The following is a 14,045-nucleotide window of genomic DNA, read 5'->3' on the forward strand; positions in this document are numbered from 1 at the left end:
GTTCTCCGTGGTGTCTTCCCCTTGGGAGGGGCACCCCCTGACGCAGACACTTATGGCTCCCAGTCGGTTAACAAATTTCACTCTTTTTGGGGAGAAAAGAGAGGGAAAGAGGCATTAGAGCATTGCTCAAAAGAGCATTGGGGGAGGTTACATGACGGCCTGGTGTGCTGGCTACGAGGCGCACAGCGGTCTGCCCATCACACACCACCAGTTCAAGTAACACAGTTCAGATAGTTGTGGCATTGTGTATAGGGACCCCTAGTGTCACTATATCGACACAACGTCGAGTGAGTGACAGATAGGGAACGTCCTGGTTACTTTCGTAACCTCCGTTCCCTGATGGAGGGAATGAGACGTTGTGTCCCTCTTGCCACAACGTTGAACTACCCGCTGAAATGGCCGGGACCTGGTCTCGGCTCCTCAGCACAAAACCTGAATGAGTGGTTGCATACCAGCTCCTTTTATACCCGTATGTCCGGGGCAGTGGCATGCAAATTCCACTCACCAATTTTCATTGGACATTTTTCAAAAAAGCAGAGGTGTTTGGGGCTCCCAAGACACAACGTCTCGTTCCCTCCATCAGGGAACGGAGGTTACGAAACATTTTTCGTAAATGTTTCGATATTTAAATCAGCTTATTTTTTGCAGTTATTTACAAGTGTTTTAAATGGTGTATATCCTATGGTATATCAGTAACCTGTTAGTTATAACATGTTTCCGTGTCTTGACGTGTCTCTGTTCTTTATTTAATGTACTGTAGGTGGGTTTTCTTGTAATGCAGTTTGAGTCATATTGAGAGAATTTGTATTTGTGTGTGTGTGTGTGTGTGTGTGTGTGTGTATTTGACTGTGTATCAGTGTGTTTATGATTGTATATGTGTGTTTGAGTGTTTAACAATAAAAAATTTGTCCTGCTGGTTTGTGCAGTTCTCTCTCTCTCTCTCTTTCTCGTTCTCCTCTCATTTCCCTTCTGCTCTATCTTTTTTTTCTTGTTCCTCTGATGCATCAAGGCAGGTCTTTTTAATGAATCCACCAGAGGCAAACACACACACACACACCTGTCCAGTTTGTTTCAACAGGATGGGTCTCTTAAATGTGGTTTTAGTGGACATGGGGATGGGATCAGTGATTTAGAGCATCCCCTCAGATGTGTAACATATGAAGAGATGTGACTTTAATATTTAACTTTATTCTTTCTCTGAAATATCTGTTTTATACAGATACTGTACAGTATAATGATTGAATACACCTCCACCTGGTCTGTTAAGATTTCAGATTTTCATCTGTTCAGTATCAGTTTATTTCAGTGATTGAAGTGGAAGAAAAAAAAGTGCAGGTACTCTCCTTTGGGGAGTTAACATGAAAAACAAAACTGTTCATAATATGCATTTATTTACTTTAAAATATGTAATTAAAATGTTTAAGTTCTGGCTGTAAATTTTAAGGTCTGGCTGTAAATGGAGAACAAACATGACCTTACACCCTCAAATAACAAACAGGTTTTGATTAGCTTTACTTTGAAAATAAAAACATACAAAGTAGGGTTATTGTTTATGAAAATTGAGAGAGCATTTAGATCTGCTTAAGTCTGTATCTTTGACAATATCAACCCACATAAGAAAACAATTGCAATCTAATGTTGAACTGTCATTATGTCATTATAAGAGCATTATGTCTGTTTTTCCTTTTTCTTTATTATCCTCCCATTCAATGAGGGGACAATAAGCCTTTTCTTGTCCTGCACACATGAATTTGCACACAGGAGCCAGATACTTGTGCAGATAATAAATAATCATAAGAAACGGTGAATAAACTGATTTGATGATGTTCAGGATTGTGAATGCTGACAAACATCTGTATGTAGATCTAAACACTGTCAGGATTTATGCATAGGCAAGTTCACTGTGACACTTCACAATCTTTTTACGAGCACTACAGAAAAGAATTGAGAATAAAATGCTAAATTTCCTGTGTATTTTCTTTGAAGCTTTGGTTTTCATAATCGATTTATCTTTTGTGAAAAAAGGTTATGCATATGAGCTGACATCACTTCTGTAACAGCTTTGACATTTTTTTTATTTTTTTTTTAAAGTCTGTAGTTGTGACTGCACCCAGTGGATAAACAATTTGCATAAATTTGATTGAATAAGAAAAAAGCTGCTGGTTCATGCTGCTGGTTTGGAAAAGTGTGTAACTGAACTATGCCCAGACAAGATTAAACATGCGTGCTCCTCCGGAACTGGACCACGGATTGCTTGATGGCCACCGATGCTGTTATTGCACGTGTTGATTGTTGCTGGCTCAGATGTTTACCGCTGCGATTCATCAAAATCATTTGGAAGGTCAAATAAAAGTGATTGGCGGGCCTCATCAGATCACCGACTTACATTGAATAAAGACATTACATCGTACCGGGAGACTCTGAGAAGTGGTGGTACGCAAGAAAAATTGCCGGTACTCTGTAGACAAAATTAGAGGAGTGCAGGTGCTGCCTGCTGCGTACCGCCCAACTTCAAGCACTGATTTATCTGACAATAAAAGTTAAATGAATCACAAATTATTTGTCAAGGATAACACAATAAAGTTACAAACTTGTTTCCATTGTGGTCCTTGATATTATGTAACATGTACATTGACATTGATAGTAACTGACCTTTATATATTATATTTACGTTAACCAATGTGTAGTTTTAAATCAGTGAGGCAGTGGAAGAATGATTCCTCTATAAGTACATTACATAAGTGATTCTGTATCGGAAATTTTAGTGCTCGACTGAGTGTAACTGCTTGTTTCTTTTTTTAAATTTTTTTTTTTTTTTTTTTTTTTATGTGTACGTTGAGATTTTTTTCTTCAAGTACTGTGTAGGTACCCTAAGGACATTATAGCAATGACAAATCCCAAGTTTAATTTTGATACACCAATGCGTTGCTGAGATACGGTCTCAATTCCTGTTTGGCGTCTGCTTGGAATCTTGTTTGTGAGCTTTTTAACAAGTAACCTGTGTAGAATTCAAACTCTCTTTTTCCTCTCTCTGTTCCTTCAAAAGGCTGGTCTTCTGTGGCCATTCCAATGGTTGCTTTCCTCTATTGCTTCGCTCAGGTTGGGAGTGGGACATGAGATGACATGACATCTAAGTGTAGAATCATAGTATGGTGAAGTTTCTTACAGAAACACAATGGTAGTTAAAGTTTTACCACAGTTTTGACTGGTCATAATGTGGAGAAACTGCAAGATCCTCCAAGCAAGAAGTGATTGATTACATTTTTGAACTCAAAAAACGGCAGATGCGTTCTGATGAATACTAAAATATCATGTGTTTGAACTTTGGTTCTCAAATGTGAAGAAACTATTCAGAACTGTGAGGATTCTTTTATTCCGGCTTAACCCTTAAATACATGGTAATTTTCCCAAACACTCTTACATATTCGGGTCATTAGAGATCCGGCACTTATAACACCCAGATAATGTAAAATTGTAAAAATATTTTCAAGACAAGTGGAAAACAAACAAATAAAATATATTTTTATATATTTTGAAGTTTTATTTTTCATAAACTAAAGAGATAATGCAACAAAACAGGATTAATTATTTTTACACTGAAATTTAGTGAGATGCAACTGGCTGTCAAACACATATTGAGCAACACATAACACATAATCTGTGTAGCTTATGTGTATTTTATGTGTACTTTCTCAGGCACTTGTTGAGTCTAAAAAAATGCACACCCAAATGACAATAGTCATATCATACTTTTCATGTGTTGTACTTGCTGTAAGTTTACTTCAATGTTGTTTCTTCGTCAAATAGCAATGTCAAATGTAAATCAAGTCGATCACTGAAACATCAGGGCCACCTTGAGTAAGAAATAACATGTATCTGTATACACACAGTATTTATTTGTATGAATATAGTACTCATTTCTCTTGTAATATACAGAAATTGATATCCTGTGATAGTAAACTTAAATAGATATGAAATAATTATAAAATATATAATTTGTGGAAGTGCAAACAAAATAAATATATAAACGACACTCTTACATACCTCGGGTCTCTAGAGACCCTATACACTTTTGGAACCATTATTAAAAAAATATATATTATTTTTTAGTATTGAATTATTATTATTATTTCTTTATTTCTTTATTTTATTATTTTTTTTGTTGCAATTTTCCATGGACCACCGCTTTTAGCGCTGTGCCGCTTCTTTGCTTTATTAAACTGGTCACGGCCCCTTCCACTTTTAAAAACTCAAATCTCCCTCCACTCATTTGTCGTGGCCGTGCTGTCTTTGTAGAGTTTGTTTTGCAAATCATGTAAAAAAGTATACTTCCACACAATCTCTGAGTGAAGGGCTTCAAAGTTATCCATTTTAACACAAGTAACCTAGTCCTAGGTAATAACTCCTCAGTGGGCATGCACAATTGTAAATAAAAAGTATCACGTCCAAACCACACCCATGAATAGTTTTAACCAATCATCAACGCTCTTCGACCAGCCGAGTTCTCTTGGGTCAAGTATTACAGAGATGTGCATGAACAGGAGAAAAATCACCAAACGAACACTTTGGCAGAACAAAAACGTCATTGCATTTGGTCATCATTTGTAGGCGAACTAAGTGAAGCCTGTTCGCCCAGTAAGTATAAATTAGCCATAAGGCGGCCGCACACTGGACGAGAAGCGCCACGACGTGTCACGTCAAAGCTAGGACACAGCACAGGTGTCTTAGCCACAGGGCACGTCGATGCAGTTCAGGTGGCAGACAGTACACACAACAATTACCAAGGTTTTTACTTTCTTCAACAAGGATAGAGTAAACGATCTATGTCCTTTGATAATGATTTGGGTCGAAATTAATGGAAAATATGTGAGTTGCACTCCGTGAAGCGGCAGAAATTTGAGCAGCCCCCGGAGTCATAGTTGGGCGTCGAATTTTAGAACGTCCGACGCGTCCGGTGTGTGATGCCCCTTTAGAAAACAGCTGGACACAGGAACGGTCAAAGATATCAGTCTAGCAAATGTTTACATAAAATCTATGGAAAAAGCTAGATGCAGTACAACGCATAACAGAACGCCGGTGTCTTGAGGCTCACTTTGAAAAGTTTGTTCTTTTTTACCTGACATGGTGACAGTGAAAGATGTCCATCTAGCACATTTCCATAGAAAAACAATAGAAAAGGGGCGCAGACGCAAAAACGTGTTCAGTGTAAACAATTGGAAGTATTTTAATGACAAAAGTCTTTGAAACAAAAAAAGCACGCCGAGTTGAAAAATAAATGCATTGAATTAACAGTGCTTGCATATTTTGGGGATGCAATTTCATATGGTTGCATATTATATATATTTCTATTGAAAACATTTAGCACAAAATTTCATCATTAAAAATTCAATAATAAATAATCACCTTCTAAAATTCAGTTCCAAAAAAAATGTTTTTTTTTTTCTTTATTATTCAACAGGTAGTGTTCAGTCCACTCTACTGCTTTTCCTGCAATGCCAGGATGTAGAAGGTTGAATTTCTAACCGAATTTTAACCACTAAAATTTTAGAGCCGAATTGCAAAGCGAAATATAATGGACCGAATATTACCTGTTTGTTTTCAATTGAAATATTCACAACTTAAATTTACATCCATATGAAATTGCATCCGCCAAAAATACAAGCACTGTTAATGCAATGCATTTATTTTTCAATTAGTGCAATTCAGCATGATTTATTTATTTCGAAGACATTTGTCATTAAAATACTTCCATATTAACATCGCTTAATGTGTGTGCACATGAACTGCAGACTACAGGTGCATTCCTAATAACTACAGAAATATTGTGTTTGTACATAATGTCTTTGCTGTATTCAAACAGGAAGCAAAATGGCAGAAGTGTTGCAGGTGTGTCTTTTGATTCGGTGTGTGTTTGATGGTTAATCTTGTTGCAGCTTTTATTTATGAGTTTGTCTGAATACTGATGGTGACACAAGTCTCTGATCAGCGGCCAGGTTACAGCCAACAACCTGAACATCTTTCTCTTTCTCTCTCCCTCTCGCTCTTTCTGCCTTTTGCTGTTTGTGTGTATTTCCATCCTCTCATTCATTTTGTTTCTCTGATCTTTCTTGTGCTGATGTCTGTCTTGCCTCATTTTTGTATCCATCACTCTTGCTATCTCATTCTCATTCTGTATCTCTTGCTCTCATTGTATCTTCTTACCAAAAACCCAAGCTGCTCTGTCTGTTTAATTAGATTAGTGATCTGGTAGCCTGTAGCTTTTCCTTTATTAGAGATATAAGACATGTGCGTGTGTGTTTCAGAGTTAGAAAGGGGGATTACACTTTAAAGAGCTTTGTCACTGCTGCATACTTGATCGGCATCAGATTAATGATTCATAATCCCTTCACAAAAAGCATCTTACTCTCTCTCTTTATATTTCCCTCATTGTCTCTGTCACTCTCTCTGCCCTGTGCTATATGATGTTATTTTAGTAGACGGTATGGTAGAGTGGAGCATGTGTGATGTGCCCTTTCCATGAGTCATACTGAAATAGCTTACTGACACCACACATCACACAGGTCCTTGATGTGTGTGTGTCTCAGCACAGGTTTCTCTGTTATTAATGAATGTTAATTAACTGTGTTATGTAAAATGACAAACTCTTGAAGGTGAACATAATTGCAGTTAAAAACACAACACAAACTCAGACTTTCCCTTTGCTTAAAGCTGATATCTTGGCATTGCCATTTTCCCTTCAAAATGTTCTTGCTTTCAAAATGTGAGTGAATATAGGTAAAGTGGGACACTTACAAAATGATATTTTAAAAATATTCACTACACTGTTCAGAGTAAAAAAGAAAGAAATATTTATATATAAAAACTTAGACGCTGGCTACCACCCCTGGAGTTCGCTAGTTCGAATCCCAGGGCATGCTGAGTGACTCCAGCCAGGTCTCCTAAGCAACCAAATTGGCCTGGTTGCTAGGGAGGGTAGAGTCACATGGGGTAACCTCCTCGTGGTTGCAATAATGTTGTTAATTCTCAGTGGGGTATGTAGTGAGTTGAGTGTGGATGCCACGGTGTGTGGTGTGAAGCCTCCACACGCGCTATGTCTCCGTAGCAACGCGCTCAACAAGCCACGTGATAAGATGCGCAGGTTGACGTCTCAGACGCGGAGGCAACTGAGATTTGTCCTCCACCACCCAGACTGAGGCGAATCACTACGCGACCACAAGGACTTAAAAGCAGTTTGGGAATTGGTCATTGGGAGAAAAAAAAAAAAAAAACTTAAAGTGTCCAACCTTTACCTGAATTAACCCTATTATTTATAAGTTTAAAGAAAAACATCTATTGACATCAATCATTTAAAGAAAGTAGGAGCGAAACATTTGTATATAAAATATTTTATTATCATAAATAATATTTTACAGCAACTTTACAAATCTTGTCTTTGTGCTTTACAGTAGTTGAAATATCCACGTGAAGAAGTGATTTGAGTGAGAATGTCTCAGTCCTCTGAATACTTCCGAAAAAAGTCCTTAATTAGGCTTTTTATTAAAGAACGACCCTTAGAAGGACTTCTGTGAGTAAACAGACATGCGAATAGCTGCCTGTTTGTTCTTACAAACCCTGCAGTGTGATATAACAGCACAAATCAGTTTTGAGTTCAGTATCATTAAGGATTCCAAAAATAAATTCAGTCATTGTTCCCCAAAATACTGTACTGTAAAAGTCTAATCCAAATACATGCAGTACATACACGTACCAATACACAAACTTATATGTTATGTGTGCAGTAGCATGTTTGGGTGAATCTCATGAAATAGGTAATATTTAACACCAAAATCTAAAGAAAAGAAAAAATGAAAATTCTCATCATTTACTCACCCTCATGCCATCCCAGATGTGTCATCATCTGCTGAACACAAACGAATATTTTTAGAAGAATATCTCAGCTTTGTTGGTCCTTACAATGCATGTGAATGGTGACCAGACCTTTATAGCTCCAAAAATCACATAAAGGCAGCATAAAGGTAATCCATATGACTCCAGTGGTTTGATCCATGTCTTTAAAAGCGATATGATAGATGTGGGTAAGAAACGGATCAATATTTAAGTCCTTGTTTAAAATGTGAAAGTGGAGATTTATAGTAAACAAAGACTTAAATATTGATCTGTTTCTTACCCACATCTCTCATCGCTTTTAAAGACATGGATCAAAACACTGGAGTCATATGGATTACCTTTATGCTGCCTTTATGTGATTTTTGGAGCTATAAAGGTCTGGCCACCAGATTCTGATTAATTTGGGTATGTTTCATTATGATGTCCATTTTGCTTTCATATGAAAACAATTTGACGATTCTCAATTCCAATTTGATTCATATTCCTTAGATTCTTTTGTATTGCAGTAATGAGAATTCAGGGGGAAATTGCGATGCAAAAAAAAAAAGAGAAAAAAATCTTAATGGGCCTAAAAATCTGCTTAATTTATTTATACATATTATTTAATTTTTCTTTTGATTTTGGTATAAAATATGACGTATAGACATTTCTTCATGACATTCACCCATTTGGGCTTCTATCAAAGCAAACTGACTGTAGAAAAGTTCCTTTATCATGGACTGGTCTCTGATGTCTAATCATGTTGTGAAGCCTGGCCATGTAGTTGAAAGTTTTGTCCTCGTTGAGACACCGTACGTTGGTTCTCAAATTTTAAGAAACTATTCAGGCACCTTAAAGTGTAGTATAAGATCTGTGAGGATTCATTTTCCCTTAATAAATGCAAATTTGGACTCGCTCACCAAGAGTCAGACAGGTCTGCTACAAAGAGTGAATCCATTAGCTCTATGGGGTAAGAGGCAAGAGATTAACTACTCATGCAGTAGAGGAGTCCTTTATTTTAATGGTAATTTATTCAGCTTTCCTTTTTATTTACCATGCATGTCTTAACCTTATTTTAAGTGCAAATCAAGCCATGCTGTTGTATTTGATCAAATCAGGTCAGTCACAATCGGATGGTAAACAATCGTTGCTTAAAAAAATGCCTGCAAGTAAAACATGCTAGTATATACGGGCTGTGCATTCCTCCCTGCCTAAAATATTTAAATACTGTGCAATCCCTATTCTCCTTCTCTTTCTCCAAGAAAAAAGTGCATTCTTTTTATTTTAATCTGATATGACTCTTATTGCTGTGTGCTGCAGAGGCATGCAGTGACAAGGCTGCACATGGCAGTATTTTTCTCATTATATGTTGATTAAATCATGTGGTTATGCTTAAATGTTATATTTGGATTGGACAAGCGTGGCAGGAGTAATCGGTGGGAAATACAGCAGCAATCTTTATTGCTTCAGTTTAGAATCGGCTCAAGCTGATGCTTTACATTAATGTTTACACAAATTCAGTTTCATCCTTAATATTATTGTTACATTCATATGCCATTTTCAAAATCATATCTGGGTTGCTCTTTAAAACACTACGATATGAATTAATTCTGCTGGGTACAAACTCTGAACATTTTCCAATTTTTCGAGAGGTGGAGTAAGCAAATGACCCATAATATTAAAGCTAATTAAGATGTCATTGTTGTTGAAACATGCTCTGATGCATAAAACAACGTTAATGTGAATTTTACCATTAATATTGTTTCTCTGGTGTTCTGCTGACAAAAAGCAGATAATCATCTCTCAAGGGTGCTTTTTTTAACTTGAGTGTTTTTTCTGCTATGTCAAATCATTAGACTGTAACAAAATGTACCTTTTTATAACAGAAATATATCTTAATTGGAGAAAAACATGTTTAGCACTTTATTAATATCTTGAAGTGTTGAAAGTATCCCTGTCTTAAAGTAACAGTTCATCCAAAAATGAAAATTTGCTGATAATTGACTCACCCTCAGGCCAACCAATATGTATATGACCTTCTTTCTTCATCAGAACAGGATTTAAGTTTTTTAGGAATGTATCCCAGGTTTTTAGCTTCATCCAATGCAAGTGAATGGACACCAATTTTTGACTGTCCAAAAAGCACACTTAGGCAGAATCAAAGTAATCCGCACGACTCCCGCCGATCAAGTAATGTCTTCTGAAGTTAATCGATACGTTTGTGTGAAAAACAAATCGCTAGTTAAAATTTTTTTAACTTTAAATCGGTGCTTCCACCAGCTCTCTGTAGCTATTTGAATTGACCTAACTCTCGTGTGAAGTACATTCCTCTCTAAACAGAGCAGAACTTCTGAATTCTCGTGTGAACACGCCAACATGATGATGTCACACGACAGCGGTGTGAGGCATTCAGTGTTTACAGGAGGCGATTTTTTTAAAAGTTAATAAAGTTTTAATTAGCGATTCGTTTTTCACACTAACGTATCGATTCACTTCAGAAGACATTACTTGATCGGCGGGAGTCGTGTGGATTACTTTGATGCTGACTAAGTGTGCTTTTTGACCGTCAAAAACTGGTATCCATTCACTTGCATTGGATGAAGCTAAAAACCTGGGATACTTTCCTAAAAATCTTAAATCCTGTTCTGATGAAGAAAGAAGGTCATATACTGTACATCTTGGATGGCCTGAGGGTGAGTAAATTATCAGCACATTTTCATTTTTGGGTGAACTATTCCTTTAAGGGGGTTACATTTTATGATATGACCTTGGTAGCTAATATATTAGTTTTATTTCATACTTCTGTTCTTTTGAGTCTTGTAATCCTTTCTTTCACCCTCTCCCTCTGAGTAAGCGCTGTGTTCCAGGTTGTAGGCAAGCAGGTGATACTGACCTCAGCACATCTCCTGTGGACCTGATAATGACCTCCACATGATATTCACCCCTACAACACATCACCCACACAAGCTTACATGCCTCATAACCACTCTTCTAACATAAACACCACACAGTATGTTGATGTTAATTGCCAATTCTCAAAAGACACAACACCAAAAAGCTCCGCCTATTATTTGTGTTTGTATGATCCTGTTCTCTGATTTTGCTCCTTATATTTGGCATTGTCATCATTAACAGTTTATCAGAGACACATTTGAATTAGATTCCGTTTTTTATCACTACATGAACATAAATTCATAAAATCTGTAACAGAGATAAAGATAATCAGGACCTCATTGCCCTCTGGACCTCATTATGGAATATGTGTTGGTTTAGGGGAAGGATGCTGGAAGAATCAATGAAAGATTGAAATAGCTATTTAGATCTTGGCCATGTGATTAATTGAACAGGTTTCTCCCAAACTTTCTTTAGGAACCCAATTCAATACAGTATTTTGACCACAGAAAACTAAGAATTTGTTCCTGTATGAACATCAGACATTCTAACAGCAGGCCTGGTGAGAAGATAATGCCACATCTCATTTTCAGTATTAAATATGTAAAATATATATTCAGATTGAGCTCTCTCATAACACCACACCCATACTGTAACCAATCAACCAACCATCAACAAAAATCAACACCTTCATTCCTGAGATTCTGGTTTAGACGTTTGCGGTAATGTTAAAAGTTCCACATAACTGTGTGTTATGATGTACTATGATGTTGTGAGAAGAAATCATCTCACTGTTATTGATGTGTCTGAAGTACATCCATGATTTAAATTCGGAAGACCTAATCATTGATAAAGAAATAACACCGTCCTTAAACACATTGTTTCCTTCCATTGCTATTTATGAAACTTGGCCACTGCAACCCACAAAGTCACCAGTGCACACTGGTGACTGGTGAAATTGTGCATTGTTGCAGTCCAAAATGTGTCAGACAGCAATTCACAACATAACGCAAGTATGGGTTGCATTCTAAATGTTGCCGCAAGGGACATTATAGTGGACATTAGTGTGAACTGTCCGCTTCTATGGTGAGTTTTCTACTGTTTTCTAAGTCAACTACTGTCATGGCAGAGCAACATTTTAAAGAGAATATTGCTGCGCAAGTTAAGTCAATGGGCTCTATTTTCGTGAGTGCGCAACATCTTATCCAATTTTGGTGAGAGCGCTAACTGTAAGCGCAATTTTCATGACAGTGCAAAGCGCGTGTGGGTGGGAGTGTTTGCGCTATCTGTGGGTGTATGCGCACAAACTGGGGGTGAATTGTATGTAAGTGAAGTGGTGCAAATTGCAAATTGCTAGTTTCCTGAGCAATAGGCCATTGCGCCAAGATGTTTCAAAAGCAGGTATGTTTGCAGCGCGAAGTCTAATGTCAGTTCCTACATTTGCAGTTTGAAGATTCCACCAGTTGGTGGTAATAAAGTCCATGTCCAAACTCTGAAAATACAGTGGAATATCAAATGATGTCCATGGCGATCACCGTTGTAGCCGTTTTATGAAACAAATATTTATGAGATTTGTGTTAAAATATCTTAAGTTATTTTTCAATTAATATTATTATCAGGTTGATGCGCGGGTTGACGATCTCAGATGCAGTGTCAACTGGGATTCGTCCTCCGCCACCCGGACTGAGGCGAATTACTACGTGACCACGAGGACTTAAAAGCACATTGGAAATTGGCCATTCCATATTGGGAGGAAAAAAAAAAAATACTTACATTCTCTATAATTTAACTGAGTGTAAATCCAAATCCTGACGAGAACCACATTTTCCATGTGTATAAAAGGAGTGTGTCACTGTCCTAGAAATATGCCTGACAGAAGTCTGTGAGTCCATATTTCTATTCTTCTAATTCATTGCATACAGTCCATTTACACTAACAACTTCTTATGAATGTGCTCTCTTTGTTTATATTGCTGGTGCTTGACAGAGAATGGACTATACAGTAGGACACAGATGGTGCCAGAGAAGAACTTCCTAATTAAATTGGTCTTGACCCAGCCCATCAGCACTTTGCACATGTAATTTTGCCAAACCCACTTGCGGCAAGATTTATAGCATGCTTGCACGAAAATACCAAAACTTCCTGGCCATGCCCATTTACTTTGCGTGTATGACTTATGGCATAGCGCTGTGCTTAGTGCTAGCGCTCTTTAAACAGGGCCCATTATATTTATAGAAACATATATATACGTTTGTTATCTAAGGTTTGTTATCGCCACAAGGACGCACTTTAAGCCAGACCATGTGTTTGCTAAGCAGCTGCATCTGCTTACACATACGGTACTTGCGTAAAGTATGTTTCTGGCCTTTCAGATGCCTGTTATAGACTTGATGGTCTGCAGGTAAAGACCCTTTCACATGACTTGTATCAACAATCCCCAATGGACTTACATTCATGCAATTGGTGGGTGACATCTCTATACTTTATCAGTACATGTGTTCCATGGGACTCGATCCCACAACCTTACATTGCTATGTTAGCGCTCATCTACCAGTTGAGCTACAGGAATATAATGCATTGAGCTCTCTGCAGTAAACCATCAAGGTACATTGTAATGCAATGCTCATAATTCTTTGACACCAATTTCTGCTGGTCTTACGAAGCTTAGCCAGTGCTTACTGGCATTTTGCATGACATATTACTGTGGGAAAAATCAAAACAAGAAAGATGGATCCTGGGCATATCTAGATACATCAAGTTGTATGACACAATAGCCACTTTTCCACCATCAGCCTGAATGGTTCTGAGCACCACAGTGGAAAGAGAAACTGTAACCGCATCAACGAGCCAGGATCGGTACGGTTTAGCATCGGTTACTGCTTGACCTAATGGTGGAAAAGCGGTTAAAGTCAATGGTAAATTCTGACATTCAGACAAAAAACAATGCATTGCCCCTTCGGTAATATCACCCCTCTGTGGCGCTTTCTGAGTGGACGTGGAAGTGGTGTGTGATGCTTGTGTTGAGAGGTGCCCCAAATCCCTGACACAAGTCATGTGAATGGGCCTTAATCATAGTAAACCCCTGTAGATCTCATTAGAGTCTGTAACACATACTTTCAAGTGTATAACTCTCGGGATATTAGTTGATTTGTTATTGTACAAACATGTTTATCTAAAGTAATTCTGCTAGGGCCCCTGAAGCTCTGGTTCCTAGGACACTCTTGGCTCCTCAACACCTTGGGACTGATGCACCAATCTTTTGGCTAGCAGCTCAGATCCATACCTGC

At 37.7% G+C, this 14,045-nt stretch overlaps 1 pseudogene; it reads left to right on the forward strand.

The window, feature by feature from the left end:
• Positions 1-3,841, forward strand: part of LOC127454955 (protein-cysteine N-palmitoyltransferase HHAT-like) — a 49,818-nt pseudogene extending 45,977 nt beyond the window's left edge.
• Positions 3,842-14,045: the final 10,204 nt, after the last annotated feature.

The sequence above is a fragment of the Myxocyprinus asiaticus genome, chromosome 17, assembly GCF_019703515.2.
Source record: "Myxocyprinus asiaticus isolate MX2 ecotype Aquarium Trade chromosome 17, UBuf_Myxa_2, whole genome shotgun sequence".
NCBI lineage: Eukaryota > Metazoa > Chordata > Actinopteri > Cypriniformes > Catostomidae > Myxocyprinus > Myxocyprinus asiaticus.